The 9,541-nt window shown below is 38.3% G+C and overlaps 1 pseudogene; it reads left to right on the forward strand.

Moving 5' to 3' along the window:
• The first annotated feature begins 8,530 nt into the window (after window positions 1-8,530).
• LOC131502180 (ferritin heavy chain-like) lies at window positions 8,531-9,336 on the forward strand (annotated as a pseudogene).
• The last annotated feature ends 205 nt before the right edge of the window (window positions 9,337-9,541 follow it).

The following is a 9,541-nucleotide window of genomic DNA, read 5'->3' on the forward strand; positions in this document are numbered from 1 at the left end:
CAAAATAGGGAAGGAAGCACTGTAAATACATTATTTTGGATGCAGAACTGACATGTCCAGTTATCGTTAATGCTTTTAGTCTTTGGCAGTTATTTATGATAAAAGGAATGCTAAGCAATTACATGTACAAGAAAAAAATATTCCCTGCCACTGGAAGTTGCTCTCAGTCCAGCTTTCCCCTTCTGCTCCAGGCCAGGGACTTTACCACACACACAAATGAAAGAGTAATTCATTTCAATAGTTTTCTCCCCCTCAATTTCCAGTTTCAACAGGCTCTCCCCTTTCAACAGGGCTTCCTTTGGCCTCACCTTCCTTCCCAAATCCACCAGTTAGTCCACAACATCTTTAACTCAGGTTCTGTAAAAGAATGCTAGGTTTTGTCTTTACACTCAATCCTTCTTCCAATACACACACACACACACGCTATATAAATTCATATTCCAATGTTTTTGAAGAATCAGCCCTTTTCTGGCAGTCAAGGGAGAAAATCAAGGGATAACACTACTCAATGGAGAACCGAGTCATAAAGGTAATAGCATTTGCCACATTATTAATGAGCCTTTCCTCATGAGTTGCTTGTCATGTAGCACAACCTACATAAGCAAAAGTGAAATGTTAAATAATCTTTCTTACTTAAATAATATATCTAAATCCATTCATTCATATTGGAATAAATGAAGTTTAGAATCATTTTGGCATAAAGCTACTAAGTATATTTCCTAGAAATTTGAAATTCCCTGAATAGGTTGATCTGACTTTAAACGTTCAGAGATGTTTTTGGAAAATGGCAAAAGCCTTCAAGAAAATAAGTCAAAAGGACACTTTATTTTTGATGTATAAGTAAGAACTGAAGAACTAAAAGCTCAAAGGGAAGATAATAAATGTGAATAACATACAGGCAGCACTTGACAAAACTTCTGCTTTTATAAGTTATGCTTTTCACTGAGTTTTAACATTTGCTGATTGAGGTACATTTTTCTGAAAGAGGAAAACATCAAATAAGCCATTCAGAGTGTGGAAGAAAAGTTTACCAAATTTAAAAATGAGAGTAAATTGGTTACTCATGTCAAATTATAAAGAATAATGATCACATTAAATATAAGCTTATCCTATTAACATTCTGGGTTAATATTACAGTAAGATATGGAGTCATAGCAAAATGTTAAAAAATTATGTTTTTTTCCCCATAGGAAAACTGGTTTCCCTAAAAACATAATTTTAAAAGTATTATGTTTGGAAAGACATACACTTGTGTTCAGTAAAACAAAATATTTGCAGCTTCAACTAAGACATTCTGGATCGTTAGGTTGTAAAAATAAATAAAGGAAACCCCATCTAAAATGGAGCTGGAAAGCCCTGAAGGGGGCACACTACCACCTACCTCTCATTGTCAACTGCAGACCCCAATGGGAAGAATCCGACCTTGAATTCCTCAGCAGGAAAAAAACAAATTGGTTTATTATCCCAGCAAGAGGAAGGAAATTTGTCTTCTTGCCCAGCAACACCAACAGCCAATGAGAAACCCCACACTCAGTCAAGGAGAAGTTTGAACTCTCACCCTTCTACAATGGACTTTTGTTCTAAACAGCCCCTTCCAATTTCCTTCTTTCATCAGTAAAAGTAAGTCACTTTCCTTTGTTCTCTAGACATGCATATGGTTTGTTATAGTTTGCCTGTCTCGAACTGCAATTCCTCTGCTATTTGCAAATAAACTCGTTGTGCTGGTTAAATAACCGGTGATTTTAAGGTTGACAAGGTTAACTAACATAGTTTCACTAACTCTATTTTCCCTAAACATAATTGCTATGTAGGAAAATGTATGTGAACTTCTGTAGTAATTTGTTTCTGTGACAATAGAAGTAATGATTTTAAACAAAATATTATTGAATACACTGAATAGTTCAAAGTAAATAAATTAGTATATATTCTATTGATTATCAACTCAATGACAACTAATTTTATATTGGTCATATTTGCATTTTGTTGGTGAACAAAGTGAACTGAAACAGACTCTTGGGCTATGATATTAAAGTCAATGTCTATTGCCATCATTCAACATTCAACACAAAGTTCGACATATATTACATCCTAAATACTTACTGATTAGATATATGGTGTGTTTGGGATATTCTAACTCAGTGTACTCTAGCTGTATTTGAGAATTCCATGGATCTGTTCTTTTGTTTACATCTAAATTAAAAATTACTGGAAGCATTTCAGGATCATCTTGATTTCGTCATAGCTCAATACAGCCTCACAAACCCAGTGTCCATATTTGTTTGTGTGCTCTAAGTCAGGCTGTGTGTGATTGCTGTATGACTGGCATGTCCTAGTGTAAAATGACAACTGTTCTATATCCACCCTTTTGGTCATGTTGACATGTTTTACCAGCTGCCAAGACTAAAACCCTTTAATTTTTTTTAATGTTTATTTTGAGAAAGAGAAAGTGTGTGCATGAGAAGGGGAGGGGGAGAGAGAGAATCCCAATCAGGCTCTTGACACAGGGCTCAGTCTCACAAACTCTGAGACCATGACCTGAGCTAAAATCAAGAGTCAGATGCTTAAGTGACTGAGCCACTAAACCACCCCTAAAACTTCCTTTTAAGGTGATGACTGGAAATGAACAATAGTTTAATAGAATGACTTCAGCACGTTCAGTTACTGAAGTTATTGACACTTTTAAAAAAATTGTTTAATGTTTATTTTTGAGAGAGAGAGAGAGAGAGAGAGAGAGAGAGAGAGAGAGAGCGGGGGGAGGGGCAGAGAGAGAGGGAGACACAGAATCTGAAGCAGGCTCCAGGCTCTGAGTTGTCAGAACAGAGCACGATGCAGGGCTCGAACTCACGAACAGTAAGATCATGACCTGAGCCGAAGTCAGACACTTTAACCAACTGAACCACCCAGGCTCCCCAAATTATTCAGACCTAATACTTCATGAAATAAGCTGCATCAGAATAAAGTATCACCTTGCTTTACATGGGTTAATAAAAAAATAACATAGATGGACAATATTTAAATGATGGCTTCCACAAACTGAAAGCAAAATCACATTATGAGCCATTATATTAACTAAAGTGTATCAATCATCTCAGTTAAGAGGAGTCAAGAACTAAGATGATGAATGTATATTGGGGCATATAGGCATGCCATGGCACACCCAAAAGAAAACTTGCATGTTAGTAACTAAACCTAGTCTCAGTGAAAAGTGATTGTGTTTACACAGACAAAAAACATAATGTGATGCATGACTGGAATTTCTTAACTTTATTAGTTTTATAGTCTTATTTGCATATATTTATAACAAATATTAGTAAATGAATATAAATAAAAATCTAAAAATTACTGTTTATTTGTATATATAGTTATAAAATCATACATTTAAGCATACAGATTTTTATGCCTAGTTTTATGTTGATGCATGTTAAAATAAAACTATAATCGTAATCTGTCACCATTGGGTATCTTTGATTTTTTTTCCTTCTAAAGGAAACAGTTTAAATACATATTCAACATCCATTCTGACACATTGTTTTAATTTGGAAAAATTAGACTAAAGCTTCTCTTAGGCCTGTCAATCCTTTAATTCATATTTTTGAGCCCCTACTATGTGAAATTTAGCATCAAACAATTAAACAGTCTTTGTCTTAAAAGAGCTCATCATGGTCCAGCAAACTTTCCAAACTACCTAGAGAAGAATCAGTTCAGACTGTCACTTTCTGCTTTTACAAGATGTGTACTTGAGCATATTACATGCTCTCTAATTCACAATTTCTTTAACCTATAAAATACAGGCGATAATAAAAACTAACTCAGAGAATATCTGTAATAATGAGATAACAGAGTCAGCAGCCCAGAGACAGATCAATATTGACTTTAGATTGATAGGTAATATTGATTTTAGATTGATACATAACTTTTTAAAAGTTTATTTATTTAGAGAGAATACAAGCAGGGGAGGGGCAGAAAGAGAGGGAGAAACGATCCTAAGCAGACTCCACGCTATTAGCACAGAGCCTGATGTGGGGCGTGAACCCACGAACCACGAGATCCTAACCTGAGCCAAAAACAAAAGTCGGACACTTAATCAGCTGAGCCACCCAGGCACCCTGATAATTTACTTTTCATTACCCTTCACTAAATGATTTGTTTATACATATGCATGTACACACACACATACATGTATACATCTATCTATATGTGTGTGTGTGTGATGTGTGTGTGTGCATGTATATATATATATATATACACACATATATATATATACTGTGTGTGCATGTATATATATATATATATATACATATATATATATACTGTGTGTATATATATATATATATATACACAGTGTATATATATATATATATACACACAGTATATATATATATGTATATATATATATATACACACTGTGTGTATATATATATATACACACACAGTGTATATATATATATACACACACAGTGTATATATATATATACATATATATATATATATATATATATATATATACACGCACACACACACATCACACACACACTTTTATTTATGGAGAGTGACATAAGCCACCAATGGCTGCTACTTATGGTCTAATTACCTATGAATATACCATAAAGCCTATTGTATGTATTAATTTTTTTTAATGTTTATTTATTTTTGAGAGAGAGAGAGAGACAGAGCATGAGAATGAGCATGAGCATAAGCAGGGGAGGAGCAGAGAGAGAGGGTGACAAAGAATCTGAAGTTGGCTCCAGGCTTTGAGGTGTCAGCACAGAGCCCAACACAGGGCTTGAGCTCACAGAGTGTGAGATCATGACCTGAGCCGAAGTCAGATGCTTAACCAACTGAGCCACCTAGGCACCCCTGCATGTATTAATTTTTAAAGAATTATATGGTACATTGAATATCACTTCACTGCAACAAAATGCAAATATGAGTTTATAGAAAAAGTTTCTATGTTAGTATCTATAAAAGTACCTAGCATATAATAGGTGCTCACTAGAAATATACTGAATGAATGAACAAGGGTTAATCACTAATATTGTGTCAGAACTTACTGTCTAACTATTAATGTTATAACATTTTTAAGTGATAAAGAGAAGTGAAAGTCAAAGAATTTTCACCTCTTATGGCACTGTAAGTTTTATTTGTTGACTCTGCATTTACTATGACTAATGCTGTGATGGTTAATTTTACATGTCAACTTGACTGGGCCAGGGGGTACCCAGATATTTAGTCAAATATTATTCTGTGTATGCCTGTGAGGGTATTTTTCCACGAAGTTAACATTTGAAACAGTAGAGTGAGTAAAGCAGATTGCCCTTCCTAATGTGAGTAAGCCTTCACTCATTTGAAGGCCTGAAGAGAACAATGAGGTGGACCTACCGCCAAGTAAGAGAGAACCCCTCCATCCTGATTGGCTTTGAGCTGGGAAACTGATTTTTTTTTTTTACTACCTTTTTGACTTGAACTTTCTGGGTTTCTAGCCTGCTAGTCTTTGAGCTACACCATCTGTTCTCCTAGGTCTCAAGTTTGCCAACTGTAGATTTTGGGACTTACTAGCCTCAATAATCACATGTAAATCCTTACATTTATACACCCATACACATATATATATACTAATGGTTCTGTTTCTATGCAGGACACTATTACTAATACAACACAAACACTGACCACAAACATTTCAAAGAAACCTTTATCTTATATTCCTGTGGCAATATTTTTAAGAAACATGATCTGCTTTGAAGTTTTCTCATTCTCTGTATTTTTATATTTCTCATTTTAGAAAAACTGAATGTAATGCTTTCATTTATACTTATGTATATTTATTTTGTAGAAATTTGAAGTTCCAGTTCATACTTCTTTATTGATTTCCTTTAGAAAAGTTGGTTAAGTGTTAAGTTGCTCTTATTTATAATACATATTTTACCATTACCTTCTTTCCCTAGGAGGTAATGATGAGGAATGAAATATTACAGAATTACCACTATCACCCCTTAGTAGTCATTCAACAGTATTATTATTTTAAATATTTGAAGAGTACAATTATAGAGATAAATTAGTTATTAAACAATCTTAAGATACAATGAGAAAATGTTCTAAAAAATCAAGATATCTTCTGCTTAAACAGATTCTTACAGTGAAGTCTACAATGGAATCTTCCAAGAAAATTTTGAAAGTCTACAATTATATTAACACCAAACCCTGGTGTTAAGAAAATACAGGATACAATTTTCTCATTGAGAAAATGATCACGTAGTTCTTTTCCATCTGTAGTGCCATTCTATCATTAAAATCAACTTATCAAGTAGATGTTATTCTCTTTATTTACAGAATCAACAATCACATGCCTCTAAAACTGCCTAGGTAAGTTTATATTGTGACATCTGATATTTGATCTTTTGTTTTCATCATAAACAATGATTATAAAATAGTACCAATGTTCAAAGAGAAATAAAGAGACCAAAAATTACTGCATTAATTAAAGCCTTGGGATTAAGCCTTTCTATGAAAATAGGCATTTTATCCTCACTTTATCTGAGAGCACCTATAATATTCTGTCACTGTATCTTGTACCTTGAGAACAGAGAGCACATTTGATTCTTCTGTGTATTTGCAGAATCAAACAGTGTCTGACACATATTTGGAATATCTAAGTGGTTGTTGAATTAATGCACAAATAAATAAATTATAAATACCTAGGTTAGTCTTATGTCTCCCATTAATATATCCTTGAGTTATAAGAATATATTGCCTTCTAAATTTCCATATACATGTGTGATATGTTGTATGTATGTATTTGCAACAATAAGGGGGGAAATAAGGCAGCTTTGTGTTTGTTTAGTTTGTTTTGCTTCTCCACTAGAATGCAAACCTCATCAGAACAGAGACTTCTCTCCTTGTTACTAATGTATGCCCAAATTGCAGACCAGTGCCTGGGCCATATTAGTTAATCAGTAAATATTTGCTGAATGACTGAATGAATTAATGAAAGGCAGTCTGAGATCGGTGGTATTCCCTACCACTGTGTCTCATTCCATAGAATATAACTGGGAGAGAGAGAAAAAAAAAAAAAAAAAAAAAAAGCTTTCTGAGTGGCAGTGAAAGTACAGATAAGGATGGAGGGGAGGAACATATCCACATGGTTAGTGGTGCTTTTTCTAAGAATGCACCTAAACTTTTGTTTTCTGTGAGAGAAAAGAGAAATCTGAATTTACCCAGCAGGAAGGGAATTAGCAAGCCAGGTAAGAGGGAGTAAGCAAATCCAGGATGTCAGTGAAGAGATCATTGACACTGTCCATATTGGGATCCAGACAGGGCAGAAGGAATGTGTTTTTAGGACTAAGCTGAAAGTTTATGGGGGCGCCTGGGTGGCGCAGTCGGTTAAGCGGCCGACTTCAGCCAGGTCACGATCTCGCGGTCCGTGAGTTCGAGCCCCGCGACGGGCTCTGTGCTGACAGCTCGGAGCCTGGAGCCTGTTTCCGATTCTGTGTCTCCCTCTCTCTCTGCCCCTCCCCCGTTCATGCTCTGTCTCTCTCTGTCCCAAAAAAAAAAAAAAGTTGAAAAAAAAAAGTTTATGAAATGGGAGAGAATAAAGGGAATGAGGAACAAGTGCAAAAACAGTGGAAGATCGAGAAGTAGAAAGACTCGCTGAGATTTTGGAGGTGCTGTTCTGCCGGCAGAAAAATCTGAACCTGACCACGAATAGGAGAGAAGTGAAGTCACTGAAACTAGTAAGGTCTAGGAACTGAGTGAGGAGGCTATCAGAAGTGTCAACATCATGGATGTTGAGCCACAGAGGATAGCTGCCATCCAAATAAAGCCTTATGATACTAAATATACCAATGATACCACAAAAGCACCGTATTTAATGCACAATCACATCAGGACAGTATTCATGTAAATTGTTCAAAGAAACCATGCATGTGATTAACTCAAAACCGTTGCACTTACATTCGTGAGTAACATCTTTATTCATTCATTTTAATGTTCATTTATTTTTGAGAGAGAGAGAGAGCGCAAAAGCAGGGGCGGGACAGAGAGAGAGGGAGACACACGGAATCCAAAGCAGCCTATAGGCTCCAAGCTGCCAGCACAAAGCCTGATGTGGGGCTCAAACGCACAAACCGCAAGATCATGACCTGAGCCCACGTCGGAGGCTTAACCAACTGAGCCACCCAGGCTCCCCATGAGTGACATTTTGAAATATTACAGAGACCACACACTCAGCACAGAGTCACCCTGTGTCACTCAGGTTACTTAGAACCTAGAACAGCGCTCGCGCTCCACCTACCCTGCCCTTGCCTCTAGGCCCTCCACAGTCCTGGGCCCCTTTCCCTCTGACCCCAATGATTGGTGAACGGATCCTCACCTGTCATCCAACTCCTGGGTAATGTGATGGACCCTCCAGTTCCAGCCCAGAGCTCCAGAGCCGCCAGCCCAGGAACTCACCCGCCTCTGGCCTTCCTCTTCACCCACTCTGAAAAGGCACCAGGGACCCGCCGCCACCGCCTTCGGCCTCACCGCCCTCGTTTCTGAGCCACCTTCGCCTTCGCCTTGGTGCCAGCGCCGCCAGCCATGGCCACCGCGCTGTCCTCTCAAGTGCGCCAGAACTACCACCCGCAGTGCGAGGCCGCCATCAACAGCCAGATCAACCTGGAGCTCTACGCCTCCTACGTGTACCTGTCGATGGCCTTCTATTTCGACCGCGCCAACGTGGCCCTGAAGAATTTCTCCAAGTTCTTCCTGCGCCAGTCCCACGAGGAGAGCCAGCATGCCGAGAAGCTGATGCAGCTGCAGAACCAGCGTGGGGGCCGCATCCGCCTCCGCGACATCATGAAGCCTAACCGCGACAACTGGGAAAGCGGCCTGAAGGCCATGGAGTGCGCCTTTCACCTGGGGAAGACCGTGAACCAGAGCCTGCTCGACCTGCACCAGCTGGCCACCGACAAGAACGACGCCCATCTGTGCAGCTTCCTGGAGACCAACTACCTCCACCACGAGCCAAGAGCAAGTCAAGGTCATCAGAGTTGGGGGGCTACATCACCAGCCTGCGCAAGATGGGAGCCCCAGAAGATGGCTTGGCAAAGTACATCTTTGACAAGCTCACCCTGGGCAACAGCGACAAGAACTGAGTTGGGACTGCCTTCCCATAGCCACAGGGTGCATGGTGACTTCCCCTGGTCACCATGCCGGGCATGCATTTTGCAGTATTGCTTTTGCAAAACGTCCCAGTTTTTTTTCTTCCAGTTTTCCATAAATAAAATTATTTTGTTTCAATCAAGTTATTTGGTTTCTGAATAAATGAAAGTCTCTGGTTGATTTGTGTGCACATCTCTCACCTTTTAAGTTTTAAAATCAGTAACGAGGAGTCCCTTTGCCCACCCAACCCCACCGGTATGCAGCTCAGGATCTCTTAAGATGGAGGGAGAAGGTATTCCATGGGACCCTGGAAAATACAATATTAATCTTACCCTTATAAACGATTTGGGTATATGAGGATGGGGGTTGAATGGGGTGAGTTTGGGCCCTGATGAATGTGGGTATA

The sequence above is a fragment of the Neofelis nebulosa genome, chromosome X (assembly GCF_028018385.1).
Source record: "Neofelis nebulosa isolate mNeoNeb1 chromosome X, mNeoNeb1.pri, whole genome shotgun sequence".
In the NCBI taxonomy this organism is placed as follows: domain Eukaryota; kingdom Metazoa; phylum Chordata; class Mammalia; order Carnivora; family Felidae; genus Neofelis; species Neofelis nebulosa.